At 36.4% G+C, this 26487-nt stretch overlaps 1 pseudogene; it reads left to right on the top strand.

The window, feature by feature from the left end:
* Positions 1-2820: 2820 nt before the first annotated feature.
* Positions 2821-25985, top strand: LOC131198133 (vomeronasal type-2 receptor 26-like; annotated as a pseudogene).
* The last annotated feature ends 502 nt before the right edge of the window (positions 25986-26487 follow it).

Genomic DNA, 26487 nt, shown 5'->3' with positions numbered 1-26487 from the left:
GCCCTGAGTCCTTCGGGAGAAGGGCGGTATAAAAATTCAATAAATAATAATAATAATAATAAATAATAAAATCTTCATGTAAGTGTAAATTCCAACAAGTTTAAACAGAACTAAAAGCGCTAGCCTTGTTAATGAGAACTTTCTTAACTTTCACTTTCATGCCCTTTTAGATAGAAATGCCATTTTCTTATTCTTCTTAAGTACTCTTCTCAAGTACTTGAGCTCTCGGGTTTAAACCGGGAGCTCTCACCCTCAAGCCCCTAGAATCACTCCTGGGGCTTTTTGGGGAGCTCTACCTGTGCCGTATGCTCACCTTTCCCTCTTCTCCTGAGCGAAAGGTTTCTGAGCTGTCTGATAGCTGATTTGCGCTGTCTTGATGGCTCTAACGTGATCTCAGGGCTGGCAGTCTAAAAAGACTCTCTCCATCACCAACGGAGCCAACCGGAAATCCTTTTCTTTATTTGATGACAGATAAATAAATTAACAACAACAAGAACAACAACAACAATGACAACAACAACAACTATAATAATAATGATGATGATGATGATGATGATGATAATAATAATAGTAATAGTAATAATAATGGTAGTTGGTGGTAGAGTCAATGGAATTCAAAGTGAGCTAGATCTTTTGTGGACATGAAAGGACTCAAAACTGATGACTCTGTTGAGTCTTCCATTGGGCTCTGCCTGGGAATTTCTTACAAAGCCTTGAAGAAAGGAGTCAAACCAGGCAAGACTATTCCACCCAGCCAAGATCCCACAGCAGCCCAAAAGATCACTTTAAAGGTCCAGGGCATGTCACCTCTTGCAGTGATGAATTTATCACTGCGTGAACCCATCTAGAGGTCACTATCTTTTCAACAACCAGGAGGGAGAAGGATCTAATTGACAGGTAATTTGTGCCAACAGCATCAAAGACTCCCTAAACTTTATCAATCCCAACAGGATCAAACTGTTTACTCCCTGGGAATATCAGATGGATGTGCCTGGATTCCAACTGAACAAATTCACCAGGTGACACACTATGGCTGCAATAAAAGTGGCAAAAATACTTTGTTTTGGCACTTAGTGCCATAAAGTAGAACTTTGTTGTAGCTCTGACCCATGTCAGAATCATCTGTCATTTCCTCAAGTAGCAGTCTCTTGGCCCTTTTGAACTCCTCCAATAACCACAGGGAGTGCTGGGTTAAGAGAGCCACATAAGTATATTCTGATTCAGATCCTGAGATTCTCTCTGTTTCCTTCCAGTTGCAGCAAGAAATTTGGTTGCTTCCAGTGGCAGAAATTCTGGGATATCTCCCATTCTTTTTGGAACATGTTTGGCTCCATTAATCACCAGGAATAAACTATTGAAATCAATTCAGCCTCTCTGCAGAGTAGGACAGTAAAAGAGAACCTCAGGGACACCAGGGCATGATCTGACCAAGATGGGGGGAGAAGGGATAAAGACAGTTCTTTTATTAGATCATATTGCCATTGTTCTAACAAGAAAAAACATATATGGAGTGTGGCTGTTCTCCTTGAAACGTTATGGATGATCTTGGATAGGTCTATGGCTGTAATGGTGGCCATGACCTCCTGAGCCATTTCTGAGACCAACATCAGGATGTCAATTTGAAGTGTCCTAGGGCCTGGGGATCTCCACTTCCACTCCTGAGATGACATCCAGCAAGATCAGGATTATTATTAACAGAGTTGGCATTTACCTGCGGTAGTTGTACACTCAGATTTCTGAGAGTTTTCTAGGCAAGAACTGGGTGTGATTTTAGAGCTGGAACATGACATTCTTATCAGGCATTGGAGGCATCTTCCCCTATAATGGCCTGCCCTTAGGCTCCCCTAACAATGTTTGCTCATCACTACTTGAATATATTATCCTGCCTTCAGTTCCCCTAGGTGATCCTTCTTCTCCAACCCTGACTTCTGTCTTGTAGATAGTTAGCCTGCAATGAACTTGTAGTCATTTGAACTGACTTGCTTCCTGATTTCTTGTGCCTGACAAGTCAGTCCCAGTTGGTCCTGGTTAATGATTTAACATTTTTATATCTGTAAATCTGCCAAGACTCACTTGACAGTGCAATGGACAGTATATGTTTAATTAATTACAAGTTCAACATATTCATTGACAATGTCTAGGTCTCAAAAAGATCTTTAAATTAGAAGTTGGCAAGTTCCTGACAATGAAAGTTCAATAGATTGATCTAAATGTTTCAATGTATAATAGAGAATTAGAGAGAAATATTAATGGAAATAAATAAAATGTAGATCAGTAAATTTCAATAATTGAAATTATTTATGTATTTATATAAACACATAAAAATATGTGTGCACATGTGTGAAATTTTTGGGGTGGGGGCAGTAAAAATGACCTGGCTTTTGAAGTCAGCAGGAATTTCTCCATCTTTGCCATGAGTAACTTCAGCTCATCTCAAAAATTTTTCCATTGTTATAGAATGAAACATTAATATATTCCACCCTTACTGTTTCATGAAAAAAAAATCACTTATAATTATCAAAAAGACTATCATTAACTTTGTTTTCCTCAAAGACCTACCTGATGAAATATTATACTTGGAAGAATAGGGGCTAAATGTTAGTGGACAATTAAATATTCTAGAAACAGGTGAAACAATTTAAATTGTCTCTCAGAACCATCTCTGTGTTAAGATTCATTATAGAATGGAAGCCATGTGACAGAGATTCAGTTCAAGTTTGGCGATTCTTAAGAATTTCATGGCAATGAGAGAAGACTTATTGAACTGGGGTTATTAAGATGATGTTGAATCTTCTACTGCTATTGCCTTTTCTTACTGCTATGGATTGCAAGATTCAACCAATAAAATGCAGCATTCAAGATCCTATCCCCATTGACCACAAATATTTCCAACCAGGTGACCTAATCATTGGTGGAATGACTTCTTTTGTCTTCATAACTAGGGATGTAGGAAGCTTTGAAAAAGATCCCCATCATTCTACTGTGGGTGAATCTCTGTAAGACATATTTTTTATTTCCTTAATCTATATAAATCTAGATAAAATATTTAGTACATCCCTTCTCTATGTCTTAATTAGTTATTGGGATTAAAATAAGCTTTTCCAGCTAAAGCTTAAATGAGATCAGATTTTCTTGCTTAAAAATTCTTTTCTTGCAGTGTTCTGAAGGAAACCAACAGATTGGCCTATGTCTAATTTTTTTTTTAAAAAAATCATTCAATACCTCATAGCTCTTGACAAGACAAAAACCTCTCGCACCCCAGCCCAAATTCTTCCAAGGGAATTGCAGCATAAGCTAAACAGCCTCTAAAGCTGTTTCTACAGAAGATGTGACATTGTTTGAACCAAAAGAATACTAATGTTCAGTCAGAGATACACTATTTTTATCTCAGTTCATGCAGTTTTCTTTCACTAGTAATATTCTTATGAACTATAAGATTTTTTTTCTGAGGAGAAGGGGAGGCTAGACAGGAGAACCATGTACTCTCAATGTTTCTTTATGGGTAAAATGCTCACTTTGTCTTTCTTAGACAACTTAATTATTTTCTTCCCAATTTTTTCATTACAGCAGGTTCTTACATTGAATATTATCATAGCCATAGATATCATGTTAGTACCACCTATTTTTACAGATGCTATTAGGGAAGAAAAAAGTCTAAATTTTGGTTAAGTTGTAGTAGTGCTCCTAATATTCAGGAAGTTTGAATATTTTTCAATGTAACAGAAAAAAATACAATTCATGCATTACTGAAGAAGCATTTATACTTCTATAAAATTCATTGTTCCTTGTAGTCTTTCACACATATTTTTAAAAATCAGATTAAATTTTATATGTAGGCCATTTTTGCAGTGACTTAAATTGAAACGAAAACATTTATTTTATGAAAAAGTGATTAATTCAATATTTCTTCCCAGATGTATAAAACTAATAATACTGTTTTATGCTTGGGAAGATGCTTGTCAGTTTCACGTAATTATGATTGCTTAAAAATGGCAGAGAGAGAGAAAACTGACTATTCCCCTAAAAGTAATTCCAGAATATTTATACTGGGTAAAAATATATAAATCAATTAACATAAAACTGAATATTATTTTCAAAATGATTAATTTGATGGAGCTTAATCTTGAATCACTTAACATGAAATAATTATTATTAATTTGTCATGGAGTTAGATTTATTGTCCTTTATAAATACAGAATTCATTTGATTGATTTCTGTTGCAGAGTGCTGACTAAATATTATCAGCATATCCTGTCCATGATATTTGCTGTGAAGAAGATCAATGAAGACATCCAGCTCTTACCAAATATCACCCTGGGTTTCAGAATCTATGAGAGTTATGGTGGTGACTACATATTTTATGCCTCAATGGAACTTTCCTCCAGTCAGAAACGACTCATTCCCAACTACAAGTGTGGACTGCTGAACAAACTTATATCAGTTATTGGGACCATTGATCCAGCAACTGCAAGTGATATGGCAGATATTTTAGAGACTTACAAAGTTCCAGAGGTAGATAAATGGCTTTACTTTCCAGTTGTACAGTATTACAAGACCTCAAAATATAATTAATTTTCATCTATAATTCTCCAATGATCATATTTAAGGAAGTACATTTAATATGTCATAAAATAAAACATCAGTTTCAGAATTTGGTGTTCCTATTAATAAGTTATTGATCATTAAAAGTTAGCTATTAATCAAAAATTTTGGATTCCTGTAGTCTTTTCATATAAGTTTTGAATATGATGGGGAAAACTATATACAGTAATGTTACTGCTTTTTATTAATTAATTAATAAATTAATTAATTAGTCCTTCGGGAGAAGGGCGGTATACAAATTTAAATAATAAATAAATAAATAAATAAATAAATAAATAAATAATTATTTTGTCACACAGTATATATAAGCATAAGCATGAAATAACTATACAATCAGCAATGGGTTGCTACCGGTTCTCCCCAGTTTGCAAGAACCGGTAGTAAACATTTTGAGTAGTTCGGAGAACCGGTAGTAAAAATTCTGCCTGGCCCCACCCCTAATCTATTGCTGCCTCCCAACTCCCAGCTGATCAGCTAGAAGGACAAAATCAAGACTCACTTGTCAAAGAAGAGAAAAAAAAACAAGACACCGTCCCTTTAAATTGAGAAGCCAAGAAGCCTCCCAACTGATCAGCTCGCTTCTCAGCCAGGAAATTGCTTGGTAAAGAAGAAGCGGTGGTGGGGAAACGCTGTTGTTTTAAATTGACAGAGCGGCTAGAAGCTCCTTTCTGGATCAGCTGAACAACAAATTGAATAAGTGGAGGAATTCTTATATGGTTCAATGTTTTTGAAGTTTTGGGGTTTGTGCAACATGGGCTTTGTGTTTCTAAAAAGGTTTGGGCAATTTCCATTGTGACGTATTCTTTCTTGAATGAGTTTTCTGCCTGCTTGTAAATGGAGCCAAACTTCTGGCTTTTGGATTTTGGATTTTGGATTTTGGAAAGAGATCACAGAGTCAGGTAGTTTATTCTAAGCATTAACAACTCTGTTACTGAAGTCATATTTTCTGCAGTCAAGATTGGAGCGGTTAACTTTAAAGCTTAAATCTATTGTGTGCTTGTATATTGTTGCAATAGAAGCTGAACTAGTCTTTGACAGGAAGGACATTGTAATAGATTATTCTATGAGTTAAACTCAGGTCATGTCGAAGGCGGCAGAGTTCTAAGTTTTCTAAACCCAGGATTTCAAGTCTGGTGGCATAAGGTATTTTGCTGTATTCAGAGGAGTGGAGAACTCTTCTTCTAAAATATTTCTGGACATGTTCAATTGTATTAATGTCAGAAATGTGGTATGGGTTTCAGACAGTCGATCTGTATTCAAGAATTGGTCTAACAAATGTTTTATATGCTCTGGTTAATAGTGTAGTGTTTTTGGAGAAGAAGCTACGCAAGATTAGATTTACATCTCTTAAAGCCTTTTGTGCGATGTAGTTGCGGTGGGCTTTGGCACTTAGATAATTGGATATGAAAACTCCAAGGTCTTTAACAGGGTGGCGGTCATCTGTAAGGTAATGTCCATCAAGCTTGTACTTAGTGTTTAGGTTCTTTTTTCTAATATGTAAGACTGAGCATTTGCTGGTTGAGATATGGAGTTGCCAAGTTTTAGACCATTCAGATAATTTCATTATTATATGTATGTTCTGTTTTTCATTCAGGTTCTCAAGGTGTCATAGGTAGGGTTTTCTTCTAGTACAGGTAGTCCTCAATTAGAGATTACAGTTGGGATTGGCAACTCCATCACTAAGCAGGTGGCCTTTAATTGAAATAATATGTGACAATGGGAGACTAATAGCCTCACCTGAATATTAATCTACAACTATCCACTGAAGAAGGTTTAGTTTTGCAAGTGGCTGATAATTAACCACTGAGCAATCATGACTGATTTTCACTAAGGTCTTTTCACTTCATCCAGAACTTTGGATGAAGGTTGTTGTGAGATATGAAGAAGTAAAGAATCCATATTTGAAAAGTATTCAGATAATAAATTGTAATGAACAATATATTTCAGTAAAAGAAAAAGCTATTCTTGAATTTAAGCAAAAGTGGATGATACTCTACCCAATTATAATCTCATAACTATTTTCTACCCAGAAATTATGTGAAAGTTTATGATGACATACAGTATTTCAAAATATTAATTTAGAAAATATACTTATTTCCTTATCTTTATTTTTCTATGTACCTATCTAATATTTTCCATAGTTCCCAATTGATGCCTTTTCAAATGAAAGCCCATTCTACTACAGCATGCTTCCAGATGAAGAACTTCATTACAATGGGATTATTCGACTACTCTTGCATTTTAGATGGACTTGGGTTGGCGTACTTGTTTATGGACTTGGTGGAAGAACATTTCAGCACCTAATCTTCTCAAAATTTTCACTTCATGGTATCTGCATCGACTTCTTAGAAGAATTGAGAGCAAGTCATATCAACACATTTTTTGACAATTTGAAATCACTTGTTGAAACCTTTCACCTTCTTGTTAAAAGCAAAGCCAATGTTGTCATAATCAATAATAACCATCTTTTAAATTTTAGATGGTTATTACGCCTACCTGAAATAGAAATGGTTTCTATAAAGCCAAAAGGTAAGGTATGGATCATGGCTTCCCAAATGGGTCTTGCATCATTCTTTTATCAGAAGAGCTGGGATATTCAATTCCTTCATGGTGCTATGAGCTTTGCAGCTTATTCAAATGAAATTGAAGGATTCCAGCATTTTCTTCAGACAAGAAATCATTTCTCATCAAAAGAGGACAATTTTGTCAAATATGTGTGGGAGCAAGCATTCGGCTGTGTGTTTCCAAATCCATCTGAGAACAAGCAAATAGAAAATGTCTGTACAGGGAAGGAGAAATTGGAGAGCCTTCCTGGGACCTTTTTTGAAATGAGGATGACTAGTCACAGTTACAGTATATACAATTCAGTGTATGCTGTGGCACATGCTTTAAATGCCATGAAGTTGAGCCAACAAAGCAGGGGAAATTTGAGTGGCAGAAAACTCAGTGTTCAAGATTTCCAGCCATGGAGGGTAATTCTATTAATGACCAAGTATATTGGAAATGGGATTTGAATTGCACCGAATCTCTAGCATCTCATAACCTTCTGATCCCAAAGAATAGTAAGATGTATATGGAAAGTTAATAAAGGAAATCCTTGATTTACAAGCATTTGTTTAACATCTATTTGAAGTTATGACAACACTGAAAACAGTAGCTTCCTAACAGTTATTGCATTTACCACAGCAGTAGCATCCCAGTTGTCCTATGATCACAACTAAATGAGATAAATTATTGTAAAATTACATTAACAGCATCTTGCAAGGATGAAATACAAATATCATTCCTGTCATTTTTAAATGACAGGAATGATACAGTTACGTTCTTTCTAAGTTTACTTCTTTGGCTGTTAAACAATTGTGGGTTCTTCTCTCTCTTGTCTGATATTTAGGAGTCATTTACTTAATAACTATATTGCTTAGGTATAAAACTTCTGTTCCCATTTGTAGTCTTAAAATGAGGACTAACTGTAAAGTATCACAAGTTTCTGCTTTATCTCTTTTTTTCCATTTCTGGAATTGGAATTGTCAAAGTATTTTCCTTTCACTTTAAAATTCCCAGCTCATTAACTTTTTAGGTCTCTTCCTGATAATCTATAGCTAGTATAGAGATGTTTTTCCTAGTGCCTTTCTCACATATATAAGGGCTATCAGAAGCCTTATTCTTGTCAACGTGTCAAAATTTTCTAAACCCAGGATTTCAAGTCTAGTGGCATACGGTATTTTGTTGTATTCAGAGGAGTGGAGAACTCTTCTTCTAAAATATTTCTGGACACGTTCAATTGTATTGATGTCAGAAATGTGGTATGGGTTCCAGACAGTCGAGCTGTATTCAAAAATTGGTCTAGCAAATGTTTTATATGCTTTGGTTAGTAGTATAGTGTTTTTGGAGAAGAAGCTATGTAAGATTAGGTTTACAACTCATAAAGCTTTTTTTGCGATGTAGTTGCAGTGGGCTTTGGTACTTAGATCATTTGATGTGAATACTCCAAGGTCTTTAACAGGGTGAGGGTCATCTGTAAGGTAATGTCCATCAAGCTTGTACTTAGTGTTTAGATTCTTTTTTCCAATATGTAAGACTGATCATTTGCTGGTTGAGATTTGGCGTTGCCAAGTTTTAGACCAAGTGGTTAGATGATCAAGGTCTTTTTGAAGGGTAGCTGTATTGTTGGTGATGTTAAATAGTTTGACATTGTCAGCAAAGAGAACACAATTACTTGTAATTTGGTCACAGAGATCATTAATGTATAATATGAAGAGTGTTGGTCTAAAAACACTGCCTGCCACTTTTGACAGGAACAGGATTTGATATAGCATTGCCAATTTTGACCACTTGTTGTCTGTTTGACAGGAAAGTTGTTATCCAATTGTGGAGGGGTCCTGAAATGCCGTAGGATTTTAGTTTTAGGAGAAGTTTGTCATGTACTAATGAGTCAAAAGCTTTACCGAAGTCTATGTAGATTGCATCTATTGCTTTGCCCTGATCAAGATTTGTAGTCCATATATTTTTACAGTGAAGAAGTTGTAAATTACATGATAATTTTTTTCTGAAACCAAATTGTTTAATAAAGAATAGAGTAGGTTATTTGTTTCTAGGTGGAGGGTAATGGATTGGTTGATGATAGATTCCATTACTTTGCAGGTGACACAGCATAGAGAGATTGTTCTGTAATTTTCAACTAGGCTGGGGTCACCTTTTTTGAAGACAGGGATGCCGTGGCTAGTGAACAAAGTTTGGGAAGGGAACTGGTCGTGAAAGCTTTTTCAAAGATTATACTTAGGGGTTCTGCTATATTAGTGGAAAGCTTTTTTAAGAAGTATGCACATAGTCCATCAGGTCCAATAGATAGGGATGGTTTCAGTTTGTGAAGAGCTTTTTCAACATTATCTTCTGTGAAATCTATATGTGTTAGGTCATTGTACTCATTGTTGGTACGATTGGGGAATGTCAGGTATAAGCCATTACTGTTAACAAAGACTAAGCCAAAGAATGTGTTAAAGAGGTTTGTTTTAACTGTTTCATCATTATATTCTTTGTCGTTAGATTCTTTTAGTGGTGGGATGAATCTTTAGTCTTTAAGTTTGTTGTTCACAAAATTATAAAAAGCACGATTGGAATTTGTGCACAAAAGGTCTTCTTCTTGCTTGGTGTGATAATTGGTGCATTCAGTTTTTATTTGGTTGCATATATTCCTGTAGGGTTTTTGAAATTTGCTACATAGCCCTTTTTGTTTCTTCTCCAGAGGGATTTTTTTTTTTGGATTGCAGCTTATTTTTTGGTATGGGTAATTTGTTTTTTCTGATTTTGGTGGTGGTTTGTGGTATGTAAAGATTAATGATTCCATTGACTTCAAGTAGCAAAACTCTATAATGGTCTTCTGCAGTGATACAGAAAATCTTCCTTTATTTCATCTACATTTTACCTTAATATTCATCCTTCTTATTTTTCCTATTTTCTAGCCATTCATACCATCTACACCACACTTTGTACTTTTCTATATCCTCTCTCTCCTTGAGTTCTTTTGTTAATTTGTCCATCTCTGCGCATTCTAATTTTTTTAATTAAATCTTCTTCTGTTGATGGATTCTCCTTCTTCCAATTTTGTGCATAGACGATACAGGCTGCTGTTAATATGTATAATGTTAAATATTGTATTTCCTTTGTATAATTTTATTTGGGGATCCTTAGTAGGAATTGTTCTGGCTCACCCTTAATTTATTTCTGTTTTATCTCCTCTAACCACTTTTTAACTTTGGCCCAGAATTGCTTTGCCACTGGGCAGGTCCACCAGAGATGGTAGTATGTTCCATAGTTACTCTTGCATTTCAAACAATTCGGTGAGTTACTATCTTATCGGTATAATCTGGAAGAGGAACAGAATTTTGGGCAGGATGTTCATTTTTATTGCTGCCACTCTTCCCATCCATAAAATTTGTAAGTTTTTCCAATTTTCCAAATCTTTTTCAATTTGCAGTATTAATTTATCATAATTATCCTTTTTGATTGAGGAACCTCTTGCTGCTAGCCAAATCCCTAGATATTTTTTTTTTGTTGTTGTCTGAATATTCATACTGTTCTCTAATTTGGTCTCTTGTTTTTTTGTAAGATTTTTTGTTAGTAATTTGGATTTCTTCCTATTAATTTTTAAACCTGCCACTACATCAAATTCTTCTATTTTTTTTATCAATTTGGGGCCTGATTTTAGAGGTTCCTCAATTATAAAAAACATATCATCTGCAAAAGCTTGGAATTTATACTCTTCATTTTTTATCTTCAATCCTTTTATCTCTCTATCTTCCCTAATTTTTTTTAGGAGTGGCTCCAATGATAATATAAAGAGAAGTGGAAAAAGTGGGCATCCTTGTCTTACACCTGTTTTTATTTCAAATCTATCTGTCGTGTCCTGGTTCATAATAACCCTTACGGTTTGTTTTGAATATATTTTTCCAATCATTTTTTTCAGATTTTGGTCCGAATTCCATTTTTTTTATTTGTTGTATCATAAATCTCCAATTCAGATTGTCAAAGATTTTTTGGGCATCAAGGAAAACCAGTGAAACTTGTTTCTCTGGGTGTACTTCATAAAACTCTAATATGTCAATTATAGTCCGTGTATTGTTGACCAGGCAGGAAACTATTTTGATCTGGATGTATATATTTGTCTAAAAATATTTTAACCTTTCAGCGATAATTGACATATATATTTTATAATCAGAATTCAATAAAGAGATAGCCCTATAGTTTTGCACTAATTGCTGGTCTGAGTCTTCCTTGGGTATAAGTGTGATTAATGCTTCTGTCCATGTTTGGGGTATGTTTGTTTGCTATAGTGCTTCATTAAATATTTCCAGCATTAGTCCTCCTATTTGTTTTTGTATACTCCTATATAATCATTTTATCATTTTTTTTGCCTTTTTATTGCAATTCTGTTTCAGAGATTGGTTGGTTTAATGCTTCTTTCCGTTCCTCTGTAAGTTTACATACAGTTGTTTCCTCTAAATAGTTTTTAATTTCTGCTTCTGTCATTTCTTCCTGTGTATATAGTTTGTATAAAGTTTAATCCCTTTCATGGATTACTGCCTTGTCATGGCGAAGGGGCTTGCGTAGCTCAATGAAGCTATGAGCTATGCCGTGCAGGGATACTCAAGACAGACAGGTCATAGCAGAGAGTTCTGACAAAACATAATCCACTGGAGAAGGAAATGGCAACCCACTCCAGTATCTTTGCCATGAAAACCCCATGGACAGTACAAAAAGGAAAAAAGATATGACACCGGAAGATGAGCCCCTCAGATTGGAAGGTGTCCAATATGCTACTGGGGAAGAGCAGAGGGCTAGTACTAGTAATGCCAGAAAGAATGAAGCGACAGGGCCAAAGCCAAAAGGACGCTCAGTGTGATAAAGGTATCTCCCCTGCCAGGTAAAGGTGAAGATAATCATTGGAGAGATTTAGAGTTAAGGGATATAGAGAAATTTGGATCAAGGTGGTTTTTAGATAAAGCAAACTCAAAATGTGTAATAAGAAGTTATTGGTTAAAGGGATTAAGTAAAATGTGGAATAAATTTGTTAAAATTTTAATTCCGGATATAATCTTTTTGGGGAAGACAATTGGAAATAATATAAGACGTAATGAAGTGATTAAAGATGAAAATATAGAAACTATTAGAGATTGGTTAAAAGTTTTAGAAAATGAAAGGAGGAATAAAGAAATTATTGAAAAATTAGGGTTAAGTTGGTTTGAAAAAATACAGATAGAAAAATGGACAAAAAAATTAAGGGAAAACTATCTGATAAATAGATGTGAAACTGAATTTGAATATTTAGTATCTCGGATTATGAAAGATGAAATTGGGCTAAAAGGACTTGTTAGCAGGGTTTATAAGATTATAAACTCTGATGAAAAATTACAAAGAGTGATGAGGACAAATTGGGAAAAAGATCTTAATATTGAAGTACCAGAGTCAGATTGGAATGTGAATTGGAATAGTAGAATTATGAGAACCTTATCTATAAGGATTAAAGAGCATAATTATAAAGTTGTTTGGAAATGGTATTTGACTCCAGTAAGATTGTCACAAATGGATAAAAAAATTAGTAAAAAATGTTGGAGATGTGAAAAGGAATTGGGGACTTATGAACATATGTGGTATAAATGTGATAAGGTTAAAAAGTTTTGGCAACAATTGGAGAAAATGATATTTGAAATGATGGGGAAAGTAATAACATTGAGAGTGGAAACTATATTATTGTTGGTAATTAAGGAAATAGAATTAACAAAATATGAAAAAGAATTGATTAGAATTATGATTATAATAAGTAGAATTATAATAGCTAGATATTGGAAACTAGATGTGATTTTTAGAATAGAGAGTGGAATTCTGAAATGTGGAAATTAGCTCTAAATGATAAAATGACATGTGATATTAAAATTAGAAGTGGTGTGTATAAAGAAGATATTTTCTGGAAGACTTGGAAACCATTTGTGAACTATGCGCTTGGAACATTGGACGCTTCGGTACCTGTACCTCGAGAACGTGGATTTTGGCAATCATGAGGATATATCCGAAGACCCAAATCTTCCTTTTTTTAATGTATAGCACAAGGGTGGAAAATGTATTTTCTTTTTCTTTTTTTTTGTAATGTTAAAAAAATAAAAAATAAAAAAAGGACGCTCAGCTGTGGATGTATCTGGTGGTGAAAGGAAAGTCCGATGCTGTAAAGATTTTTCTCCATAGGAACCTCGAATGTAAGATCCATGAATCAAGGCAACCTGGATGTGGTCCAACAAGAGATGACAAGACTGAACATCGACATCTTAGGAATCAGCGAACTGAAGTGGACAGGAATGAGCAAATTTAATTCAGATGACCATCAGGTATACTACTGTGGGCAAGAATCCCTCAGAAGAAATGGAGTAGCCTTCATAATCAATAAAAAGTAGGAAAAGCAATACTGGGATACAATCCCCAAAATGACAGAATGATCTCAATCCAAATCCAAGGCAAACCATTCAATATCACAGTAGTTCAAGTCTATGCCCCAACCACTGGTGCTGAAGAAGATGAAATTGACCAGTTCTATGAAGCCCTACAGCACCTGATAGAATTAACACCAAAAAATGATGTCCTTATCATCATGGGAGATTGGAATACTAAAGTAGGAAGCTAAAAGATAACTGGAAGAACAGACAAGTATGGCCTTGGAGTACAAAATGAAGCAGGGCACAGGCTGATCGAATTCTGTCAAGATAATACAATGGTCATAGCAAACACTCTTTTCCAACAACCTAAGAGACGACTCTACACATGGACATCACCAGATGGTCAACACAGAAATCAGATTGACTATGTGCTCTGCAACCAAAGATGGAGAAGCTTTATACAGTCAGTAAAAACAAGACCAGGAGCTGATTGTGACTCAGTGAGCTTCTTCTTGCAAAATTTAGGCTTAAACTAAAGAAAGTAGGGAAAAGCACCAGGCCACTCAGGTATGAACTAAATAATATCCCTGATGAATATATAGTAGAGGTGACAAATAGATTTAAAGAATTAGATCTGATAGGCAGAGTGCCTGATGAACTATGAATGGAGATTCGCGACATTGTACAAGAGGTAGCAACTAAAATCATTCCAAAGAAAAAGAAATGCAAGAAAGCAAAATGGCTGTCTGAGGAAACTCTGCAAATAGCTGAGGAAAGAAGGGAAGCAAAAGGCAAGGGAAAAAGAGAAAGATATACCCAGCTGAATGCAAAATTCCAGAGAATAGCTAGAAGGGATAAGAATGCCGACGACACTCAGCTGTACATCTCCACCCCGAACCACCCCAACAAAGCCATCGATGTGATGACTCAGTGTCTTGAAGCTGTTCGAGTCTGGATGGGGACGAACAGGCTCCGACTCAACCCATCCAAGACAGAGTGGCTGTGGATGCCAGCAGCCCGGCACAGTCAGCTTACCCCATTGCTGACTGTGGGGGGCAAATCGTTGGCCCCCAGGGAATCGGTGCGGAATTTAGGTGTTCTCCTGGACGTACGGCTGTCTTTAGAAGATCATTTGACGGCCGTCGCCAGGGGAGCTTTCTGTCAGGTTCGCCTGATTCGCCAATTGCGCCCTTTCCTTGACCGGGACTCGTTATGCACAGTTTTGTGTTTTTTTTTTTGTTTACATTTATACCCCGCCCTTCTCCGAAGACTCAGGGCGGCTTACAATGTATAGGGCAATAGTCTCATTCTATTTGTATATATTTACAAAGTCAACTTATTGCCCCCCCAACAATCTGGGTCCTCATTTTACCTACCTTATAAAGGATGGAAGGCTGAGTCAACCTTGGGCCGGGCTCGAACCTGCAGTAATTGCAGGCTTTGTGTTCTTAATAACAGGCCTTACCAGGCAGAGCTAAACCGGCCCTTGTCACTCATGCCCTCATCACTTCCTGCCTGGATTACTGCAATGCTCTCTACATGGGGCTCCCCTTGAAGAGCATCCGGAGGCTCCAACTGGTACAGAATGCGGCCGCGCGGGGGATTGAGGGAGCTCCTCGTAGCTCCCATGTAACACCTCTCCTGCGCGGGCTGCATTGGTTGCCGATAGTCTTCCGGGTGCGCTTCAAGGTGTTGGTTATCATCTTTAAAGCGCTCCATGGCATCGGACCGGGATATTTACGGGACCACCTACTGCCGCCAGTTCCCTCGCATTGTCCAGTGTGTCCAGTGCGCTCTCACAGGGAGGGCCTCCTTATGTTGGCTGGCGGCCCCCAAGGGAAGAGCGTTCTCTGTGGGGGCCCCAGCTCTGTGGAACGAGCTGCCGGTGGGACTCCGTCTTCTCCCTGATCTTCGGACTGTTAAACGCGAGCTCAAGACTTTCTTTTTTCATCAAGCGGGGCTGGCCTGATTGATTGATTTTAATAATTGGGGATTTTAGCGGGCTTTTAACAGGGGTTTTATCTTTGTATTTTTATCTAATAACTTTAAGTATACAGCAGTTTAATTAGATTTTTAACTTTGTTATGGTATTTTAAATGGTTTTTGTATTATTGTCGTTTTATTTGCTGTACACCACCTTGAATCTTTGGAGAAGGGCAGTATAAAAATGTGAATAATAAATAAATAAATAAATGCATTCTTAAATGAACAGTGCAAAGAAATAGAAGAAAACAATAGAATAGGGAGGACCAGAGATCTCTTCAAGAAAATTGGAGATATGAAGGGAACGTTTCATGCAAAGATGGGCATGATAAAGGACCAAAATGGCACGGACCTAACAGAGACAGAAGAGATTAAGAAAAGGTGGCAAAATTACACAGAAGAACTACACAAAAGTGAGCTTAACATCTCTGATAATCACGATGGGGTGGTCACTGACCTTGAGCCAGACATCCTAGAATGTGAAGTCAAATGGGTCTTAGGAAATCTGAGCAACAACAAAGCTAATGGAGGGCACAGTATTCCAGCTGAGCTATTCAAAATCTTAAAAGACGACACAGTAAAGTGCTATACCCAATTTGTCAGCAAATTTGGACAACTCAACAATGGCCATAGGATTGGAAAAGGTCAGTTTACATTCCAATTCCAAAGAAAGGCAATGCCAAAGACTGTTCAAACTATTGCACCATTGCACTAATTTCAAATGCTAGTAAGGTTATGCTTAAAATCCTACAAGCTAGGCTCCAGCAGTATGTGGATCGAGAACTACCAGATATATAGGCAGGATTTTGTAGAGGCAGAGGAACTAGAGATCAAATTACCAACATATACTGGATCATGGAGAAAGCTAGGGAGTTCCAGAAAAACATCTACTTCTGCTTCATTGACTATGCTAAAGCCTTTGATTGAGTGGATCACAACAAATTGTGGAAAGTTTAAAGAGATGGGAGTACCAGACCATCTTATTTGTCTCTTGAGAAACCTGTATGCGGGTCAAGAAGCAACAGTGAGAACTGGACACGGAACCACTTCAAAATTGGGTAAGGAGTCTGGCAAGGCTGTATACTATCACCCTGCCTATTTAACTTATATGCAGAACACATATAAGGCGGGCCTAGATGAATCAAAAATTGGAATTAAGATTGCCGGAAGAAATATCAACAACCTCAGATATGCAGATGATACCACTCTAATGACAGAAAGCGAAGAGGAACTAAAGAGCCTCTTGATGCGGGTGAAGGAGAGTTCAAAAGTTGGCTTGAAACTCAACATTAAGAAAACTAAAATCATGGCATCAGGCCCTCTCAATTCCTGACAGATAGATGGGGAAGAAATGGAGGTAGTGACAGATTTTATTTTCCTGGGCTCCAAGATCACTGCAGATGGGGACTGCAGCCAAGAAATTAAAAGACGCTTGCTCCTGGGGAGGAAAGCTATGGCAAATCTAGACAGCATACTAAAAAGCAGAGACATCACCCTGCCAACAAAAGTGCATATAGTCAAGGCTATGGTTTTCCCAGTTGCAATGTATGACTGTGAAGGCTGGACCATAAGAAAGGCTGAGCGCCAAAGAATTGAGGCTTTTGAACTCTAGTGCTGGAGAAGACTCCTGCGAGTCCCTTGGACTGCAAGACGAACAAAAAAGTCAGTTCTAGAGGAGATCAACCCTGACTGCTCTTTAGAAGGCCAGATCCTGAAGATGAAACTGAAATACTTTGGCCACCTAATGAGAAAGAAGGACTCACTGGAAAAGAGCCTAATGCTGGGAAAGATTGAAGGCAAAAAAAGAAGGGGATGACGGAAAATGAGGTGGCTGGATGGAGTCACTGAAGCAGTAGGCATGAGTTTAATTGGACTCCAGAGGATGGTAGAGGACAGGAAGGCCTGGAGGAACGTTGTCCATGGGGTCACAATGGGTCGGACACGACTTCGCAACTAACAACAACAGCAAATATAGTTTGGAGAAGAAAGTATGTATTATTTGATCTTCTATGTGTTCTTAATCTGATTTAAATTGCTCTCAATTTATTTACTCTCTCTTCAATTGCTGACCTAATTATTCTACACATCCTTGTATGATTTAATAACCTGACTGTATATCAATCTCATTTGAGAAGAAATCTTCAATAATATCTTTACCTTCCTTTTCCATCATGACAAGCTATAGAAACAATGAAAATGGACCCTTTCATTTTTATTGATTTATTGAGTAAAAATACATCAATGGTAGACTTTTTAGAATTACCTTTGCCTTTAATGTTGACAAATTAGTGCAAGGCTTGACTACGTCTTTGTGAGTTGATTAATTTGAAAAATTACTTTAGATATTAAAGTGATCTGTTCTTCCCTGATCACTTAGTCTCTAATAACAAGAGACAAGTTTGTTAAGACTACAGCAAAAATAATGGAGGCTTGATTATATTTGTTCATTGAATAATATATTTTTCCTAATAATTTATATTTTTGCATACTAAAATGGGCTGACTTTCTTGAACTGCATTATTTTAATGATTGAAAATTAGTAGAACATAAGAATGATTTTGGATCAAGTATCACAGATAATTATGATTGAAAGTCTACCACTTTGTAAAAGAAACAGTCTTTCAGTTATGTAACATGTTTGAAGTAAAAATGATGGATATGCTATTTATTTATGTATTACATTTTTCTCTCACCTTTATTAGTTTAAAGTTCTATACATTAATCTTGATTTTTTCCCCATATATTTGTTTTATATTCAGCTTCACTTCTTTTTGAAAAGAGTCTCATTTAACAACAGTGTTGGGGATGAAATTTTCTTTGATCAGAATGGCAAATTTATTACAGGACTGGATATTGAGAACTGGGTCACTTTCCCCAACCAGTCCTTCCATCGAGTCAAAGTTGGGAAGCTGGATCCCCGGGTTGCTGAAGATAAAATGTTCACCATTCATGAGGAAGCAATTAGCTGGCCCCAAATTTTCAACCAAGTAGGTTCTGCATGGAGATTATTTTATTTGAAATTATCTAAGAGTATTTTACACCCTTTAACATAGAAATAATTTCAAAAATGGTGATGAATTGTCAGTAAGTAAAGAATTCAAAATTTCTGAAAATCAGAGATATCTAATTGATTATTTAAATTGATATAGATTTTCCTAAAACGTGTTGCTTAAAAAAATCAGATGAGATACAGTATATATTGTTTTGTATATAAACAGTATGTAAAGGATGAGAGCCAGTTAGATACAGTTTTTAAGCCACAAAGTTAGAATCCTGCCTTAGAAATGAAGCCAACTGGGTGACCTTGGGCCAATCACCTTCACTCAGCCTAATAAGAAAACCATATCAAAACATTTCCAAGAATATTTGCAAGGGACTAGTTTAGGCAGTTAAAGGCAATATTCCTTCTGCCCTTAATTTTGGCCAGCAACAGTTAATATAAGGCAGTTGGAACAGAGTTCTTTTCAGGTGGGGGAGGGGGAGTAGAATGTCTAGCTCCTTAGCATCAGAGTGTGTGAATATAATACTGTATATGAAATACTAATGATCTGATGGTCATTTTGAAAAATCCTTTACACATACACACATATGTTGTGTGTGTGTAATACATTTATGTGTGTGTGTATATATTTATTTATACAAAAAAAACCCACACATACTGTCTACTTCAATACTTCAATACTTCACATATATATTAATGAGAAGTAAAGGTTGAAATGGATGCATGGTTCTAATCTAATCTAGAGGTTTTTATTATTATTTTTATTTACTATCAATTATTTGAGAACCAAAATGCCGGATGGTCAGAAGTCATGGATTCTGGCTACTACTCCAGCTATCCCTGTAATAATTCTTTTGCCATCCATGATTTAATCTTTCATGAAAATACTGAGGACCAATACTTTAGATTTGTTCCTGCTATTACTAAAATCAGTCTTCTAGCTGTTAAGTACAATTTAGGAAGCTACTACAGGAATATTTTCCTACGTTCAATTGTTACTTAAAAGTTTTTTTCCCAATTCCAGTGTCTGAAAATTCCAATGTTATTGCTAATCTCCACATAGGCAGGGTTTTTTTTTAATACTTGCTATCTCTTTTCAGTATGACATTTATTTACTAGCTCTAGAATCACCAGGTTCTTGAAGAACTACTTCATTTTATTCTCCATTAGATTCTTTTTGTACTTAAACAATTCTGAAAAAAATTCTCTTTAATTATTTGTATTATCAAGTAGTAAGATACCTTTCAGTGTCTTGAAATTATCTAAGAGTATTTTACACCCTTTAACATAGAAATAATTTCAAAAATGGTGATGAATTGTCAGTAAGTAAAGAATTCAAAATTTCTGAAAATCAGAGATATCTAATTGATTATTTAAATTGATATAGATTTTCCTAAAACGTGTTGCTTAAAAAAATCAGATGAGATACAGTATATATTGTTTTGTATATAAACAGTATGTAAAGGATGAGAGCCAGTTAGATACAGTTTTTAAGCCACAAAGTTAGAATCCTGCCTTAGAAATGAAGCCAACTGGGTGACCTTGGGCCAATCACCTTCACTCAGCCTAATAAGAAAACCATATCAAAACATTTCCAAGAATATTTGCAAGGGACTAGTTTAGGCAGTTAAAGGCAATATTCCTTCTGCCCTTAATTTTGGCCAGCAACAGTTAATATAAGGCAGTTGGAACAGAGTTCTTTTCAGGTGGGGGAGGGGGAGTAGAATGTCTAGCTCCTTAGCATCAGAGTGTGTGAATATAATACTGTATATGAAATACTAATGATCTGATGGTCATTTTGAAAAATCCTTTACACATACACACATATGTTGTGTGTGTGTAATACATTTATGTGTGTGTGTATATATTTATTTATACAAAAAAAACCCACACATACTGTCTACTTCAATACTTCACATATATATTAATGAGAAGTAAAGGTTGAAATGGATGCATGGTTCTAATCTAATCTAGAGGTTTTTATTATTATTTTTATTTACTATCAATTATTTGAGAACCAAAATGCCGGATGGTCAGAAGTCATGGATTCTGGCTACTACTCCAGCTATCCCTGTAATAATTCTTTTGCCATCCATGATTTAATCTTTCATGAAAATACTGAGGACCAATACTTTAGATTTGTTCCTGCTATTACTAAAATCAGTCTTCTAGCTGTTAAGTACAATTTAGGAAGCTACTACAGGAATATTTTCCTACGTTCAATTGTTACTTAAAAGTTTTTTTCCCAATTCCAGTGTCTGAAAATTCCAATGTTATTGCTAATCTCCACATAGGCAGGGTTTTTTTTTAATACTTGCTATCTCTTTTCAGTATGACATTTATTTACTAGCTCTAGAATCACCAGGTTCTTGAAGAACTACTTCATTTTATTCTCCATTAGATTCTTTTTGTACTTAAACAATTCTGAAAAAAATTCTCTTTAATTATTTGTATTATCAAGTAGTAAGATACCTTTCAGTGTCTTGAAATAAAAACTAAAGTATTTTTTTGATTTCCACAAAAAATATTTCAACTCTAGGGAATGGCCTGACTGTAACATATTTCCCACTTGAAAAGAAATAATAATTGGTAGAATTGAACAAAGAATTAAATTTTGAGTAGTTTTGATGATGAGACTGATAAAAAAATTCTCAAATTCGAATAATTGGAACTCTTTATTTGTTGAATATTGATCAACCATGATTTTTCAACTTGTTTTCCAAAATAAATTATTAACATTTTACTTCCTTCATTTATTGGCCAGACCATACCTGTTTCAGTTTGTAGCAAGAGTTGCCTCCCTGGATATTTCAAGAAAAAGCTAGAAGAAAAGCCATTTTGCTGCTACGATTGCCTTCCATGTCCCAGAGAGAAAATGTCAAGCCAAGAGGGTAAGAGATATTGTGAGCTAAGTTGAATTATAGTTACACAGATCACCTGAAACAGACCTGTGGGTATATAAATACAGGAACTGAATTATATTTTTATCAATTAAGTTGTTTTACCCTTTCTACAAAGAAATAAACTACAACACTTTGGAAGGAAAACTTCTCGCACAGTTAAGGGTTTAAAACTGGCTGAAGTCTTCATATGATTTTGGGGCCTAGATGACCCAGCATCTTTTCCAGGGTACTTTTTTTAAATTCATCTGAAATCTTTGTTCATTATTTCCAATGAAAAAAGCTCCTGATGTGGCTCACAAAAATGCGATCAATTAACAGATTTGATGAAAATCAATAAAGGTTCTTCCCATGTAGTGGACACAAATAGTATTGGCCATTTTGGTCATTAAGTGAGGCAACTTTGCTTATGATGTTCTTTCAAGTTTTGGTTTCTCTACAGGTCTCCAAAGGATTGGTGCCACAGTCCATGCTGTAATTGTGAATAGATACTAAATAAGGCAGTCACTTTTTCCTCACTTCTCCATTATTTTGAATGCTCATCCCACAGCTAGAATAATTAGCAATAAGGGAATTAATATTTGCATTTACATTCGCTGCAAGGTAATCAGAAGGCATACAATGGAAAAAGTGATTTGATAGAAAGATGGTAGCTCTGGCTATTTGGTGGTTTTAGAGAAAAGCAGTTCAGGAAGAGGTTCTTCTTCAGGCAATCTTTCTGCTTTGAAATTTGGGGGAGGGGGAATTAGTCAATAGATAACATCTACTAACTAGACGTGGGTTTCAGCAGGTTCTGAACAGTTCTGAAGAACTGGTAGTGGAAATTTTGACTAGTTCAGAAAACCGGTAGTAAAAATTCTGACTGGCCCTGCCAGATATTCTCTTCCTCCCAAGTCCCAGCTGACGGGGAGGAAATGTGGATTTTGCAGTAACCTTCCCCTGGCTTGGGGAGGGAATGGAGATTTTACAGTATCCTTTCCTTGCCATGCCCACCAAGCCACACCCACCAACCCATTCCATGCCCACCAAGCCACACCCATAGAACCAGTAGTAAAAAGATTTGCAACCCATCACTGCTACTAACTCAATACAAATAGAATAGAATAGAATAGGCCACACTTGGAATATTGCATCCAGTTTTGGTCGCCACGATGTAAAAAAGATGTTGAGACTCTAGAAAGAGTGCAGAGAAGAGCAACAAAGATGATTAGGGGACTGGAGGATAAAACATATGAAGAACGGTTGCAGGAACTGGGTATGTCTAGTTTAACAAAAAGAAGGACTAGGGGAGACATGATAGCAGTGTTCCAATATCTCAGGGGCTGCCACAGAGAAGTGGGAGTTGGGCTGTTCTCCAGAGCACCTGAGGGTAGAACAAGAAGCAATGGGTGGAAACTGATCAAGGAAAGAAGCAACTTAGAACTAAGGAGAAATTTCCTGACAGTTAGAACAATTAATAAGTGGAACGACTTGCCTTCAGAAGTTGTGAATGCTCCAACACTGGAAATTTTTAAGAAAATGTTGGATAACCATCTGACTGAGATGGTGTAGGGTTTCCTGCCTGGGCAGGGGGTTGGACTAGAAGGCCTCCAAGGTCCCTTCCAACTCTGATGTTATGTTATGTTAAGAATAGAATAGAATAGAATTTTATTGGCCAAGTGTGATTGGACACACAAGGAATTTTTCTTGGTGCATATGCTCTCAGTGTACATAAAAGAAAAGATACGTTCATCAAGGTACAACATTTACAACACAATTGATGATCAATATATCAATATAAATCATAAGGATTGCCAGCAACAAGTTATAGTCATACAGTCATAAGTGGAAAGAGATTGGTGATGGGAACTATGAAACGATTAATAGTAGTGCAGATTCAGTAAATAGTCTGACAGTGTTGAGGGAATTATTTGTTTAGCAGAGTGATGGCCTTCGGGAAAAAACTGTTCTTGTGTCTAGTTGTTCTGGTGTGCAGTGCTCTATAGCTTCGTTTTGAGGGTAGGAGTTGAAACAGTTTATGTCCAGGATGCGAGGGATCTGCAAATATTTTCACGGCCCTCTTCTTGATTCGTGCAGTATACAGGTCATCAATGGAAGGCAGGTTGGTAGCAATTATTTTTTCTGCAGTTCTAATTATCCTCTGAAGTCTGTGTTTTCTTGTTGGGTTGCAGAACCGAACCAGACAGTTATAGAGGTGCAGATGACAGACACAATAATTCCTCTGTAGAATTGGATCAGCAGCTCCTTGGGCAGTTTGAGCTTACTGAGTTGGCGCAGAAAGAACATTCTTTGTTGTGCTTTTGTAATGATGTTTTGATGTTAGCTGTCCATTTGAGATCTTGCGATATGATAGAACCCAGAAATTTGAAGGTTTCTACTGTTGATACTGTGTTGTCAAGTATTGTGAGAGGTGGAAGTATGGAAGGGTTTTTCCTAAAGTCTACCACCATTTCTACGGTTTTGAGTGTGTTCAGTTCCAGATTGTTTTGGTTGCACCACAAGGCTAGTCGTTCGACCTCTCGCCTATATGCGGATTCGTCATTGTCTCGAATGAGACCAATCACTGTTGTGTCATCTGCGAACTTCAGTAGCTTAACAGATGCATCATTGGAGATGCAGTCATTGGTATACAGAGAGAAGAGAAGTGGGGAGAGCACACAGCCTTGGGGGGCCCCTGTGCTAATTGTACAGGTATTTGATGTGATCTTGCTTAGCTTCACCTGCTGCTTCCTGTTTGTTAGGAAGCTTGTGATCCACTTACAAGTCTGTTCCGGTACCTGTAGCTGGTTTAGCTTAGTTAGAAGAATGTCTGGAATGATGGTATTGAATGCTGAACTAAAGTCTACAAAAAGGACCCTTGCATAGGTCTTTGGAGACTCAAGATGTTGTAGGATGTAGTGCAGAGCCATATTAACAGCATCATCTGTTGATCTATTTGCTCGGTATGCAAATTGCAAGGGGTGGTGCAATTGCAAATGGCAAACATGAGAGAGAGAGGGGGGAGGGGGGAGGGAGGGAGGAGGAGGGAGAGAGAAAGAAGTTTGTAAATTCAAGTATGGGTCAAATTTTATTCTTTATCACAATCATGATGATGAATAGTCCCTGGGTGGGGAGAGGTCAATAACAGAAATTTAGTTGTACCACAGTCAGCTTCTAATACCTTCAGATTATTGCCTCCAGTTTAACAACATAATTTTCCAACATTCTGTTCTGCTTTATTAAGAAAGCTTCAGAAATGTTTAATATAAGGAGAATAGGAAACACTTTTTCTCCAGTTCCTTCAGCAAAGTTCATATTTATGGATGCTGTTATTAGTTTAATTTTATCATACAGAAATATAAAAACTGAAGAATATTAAACATCAATTATCTGATATGAGAACAATTCTAATCAATTTATTTCCAGAGATATTATTTTTAATAATGCTCCCTAAAATGATTTAATACTGATGTAGCAAAATACAAACACACACACACACACACACACACACACACACACACACACCCCTGTACAAGTAATACATAAGTATCATGAAATGAACTCATGAGTAAAATTTCCTCCCTTAGCATAGAATCCCTAAATTCTCCTATATTGAAATTCAAATGGATAATGACAGGGTAACATAGTATGACAATAGAACTAACATATATGATTTTTTTAATTTAAATTCTAGACATGACTGACTGTTCAAAATGTCCAGCAGATCAATATCCAAATAAAAACCAAGATTCATGTATTCAGAAGAAAATATCATTCCTGACTTATGAAGAACCAATGGGAACAAGTTTAGTTACTCTGGCACTTTTCTTTTTTCTCTGCACAACTGTGGTGCTCGCAATATTTCTGAAATACCATAATACACCTATTGTCAAGGCCAATAACCGAAATCTCACCTATGTTTTACTTATCTCCCTCCTCCTTTGCTTCCTTTGCTCGCTGCAGTTCCTTGTTGCACCAGGAAATATAATATGTCTCCTCCGACAAATTAGCTTTGGCATCATCTTCTCAGTGGCTGTGTCTTCGGTGCTGGCAAAAACCATCATTGTGGTTCTGGCTTTCATGGCCAACAAGCCAGGATCCAGGCTGAGGAATTGGGTGGGAAGAAGATTGACCGCCTCCATTGTTCTTTCTGGTTCTCTGATTCAAACAAGCATCTGTATGGCATGGTTGTTCACATTTCCCCCTTTTCCTGAAATGGACACCCATTCAGAAATTGAGGAAATGATAATGCAATGCAATGAAGGTTCAGCTACTATGTTTTACTGTGTCCTGGGCTATATGGGCTTTTTGGCAGCTGCCAGTTACACAGTAGCATTTTTCTCCAGGAATCTCCCCAGCAGTTTCAATGAGGCCAAATGTCTCACATTCAGCATGTTGATCTTCTGCAGTGTGTGGATCTCTTTTGTTCCATCTTACCTGAGCACAAAAGGCAAATACATGGTGGCTGTGGAGGTTTTCTCTATTTTGGCTTCCAGTGCTGGATTGCTGGCCTGCATATATTTTCCCAAATGTTACATAATCATTATTAGGCCAGAGCTAAATAACAAGGAACAATTAATAAAGAGGAAATAATAATCACACACACAAATCCTTTTTCCACTGTTTTTATTTCAGTATCCTTCCTGTTAAATCTCCAAATTTAAATCAGTGACTTTTGGAAGGACACATAAATTTTTAGAAGAGTTTTTGATATATGAGTAAAGGCTGATAAAATTACCCCTAATTGACTTAAAAGTGAAGGGAAGAGGGCATGGGTTTATTTAAAAATGCAGCCTGGATTTTGAGGGGAAAAATTATTTGATTGAAGTTGCTTAAAGAATCTAGACTGAATCCCAGAAATGAAGAAAGATTTGCTTCTATTTTATAGTTTGAAGTTATGAAGGTGCCTGATAACGGATCACTTATTGGAGTGATGTTGTTTAGGCCTAAGCAAAACAACAATGGCAGTATAAGAGATTCAATAATACAGAAATAATTAAAGGCTATAATACTGAATGTTCAAAATGCCTGTCATACTTTCTAGCTTGGTTAGATGAGAATGACAATATAGCAACGGTATATATATTAGACAATAGTTAGC

This window comes from Ahaetulla prasina, chromosome 4 (assembly GCF_028640845.1).
Source record: "Ahaetulla prasina isolate Xishuangbanna chromosome 4, ASM2864084v1, whole genome shotgun sequence".
Taxonomy (NCBI): Eukaryota; Metazoa; Chordata; class Lepidosauria; order Squamata; family Colubridae; genus Ahaetulla; species Ahaetulla prasina.
Note: the sequence above shows the minus strand (reverse complement) of the source record. Positions and strands in the feature narration are given on the sequence as shown.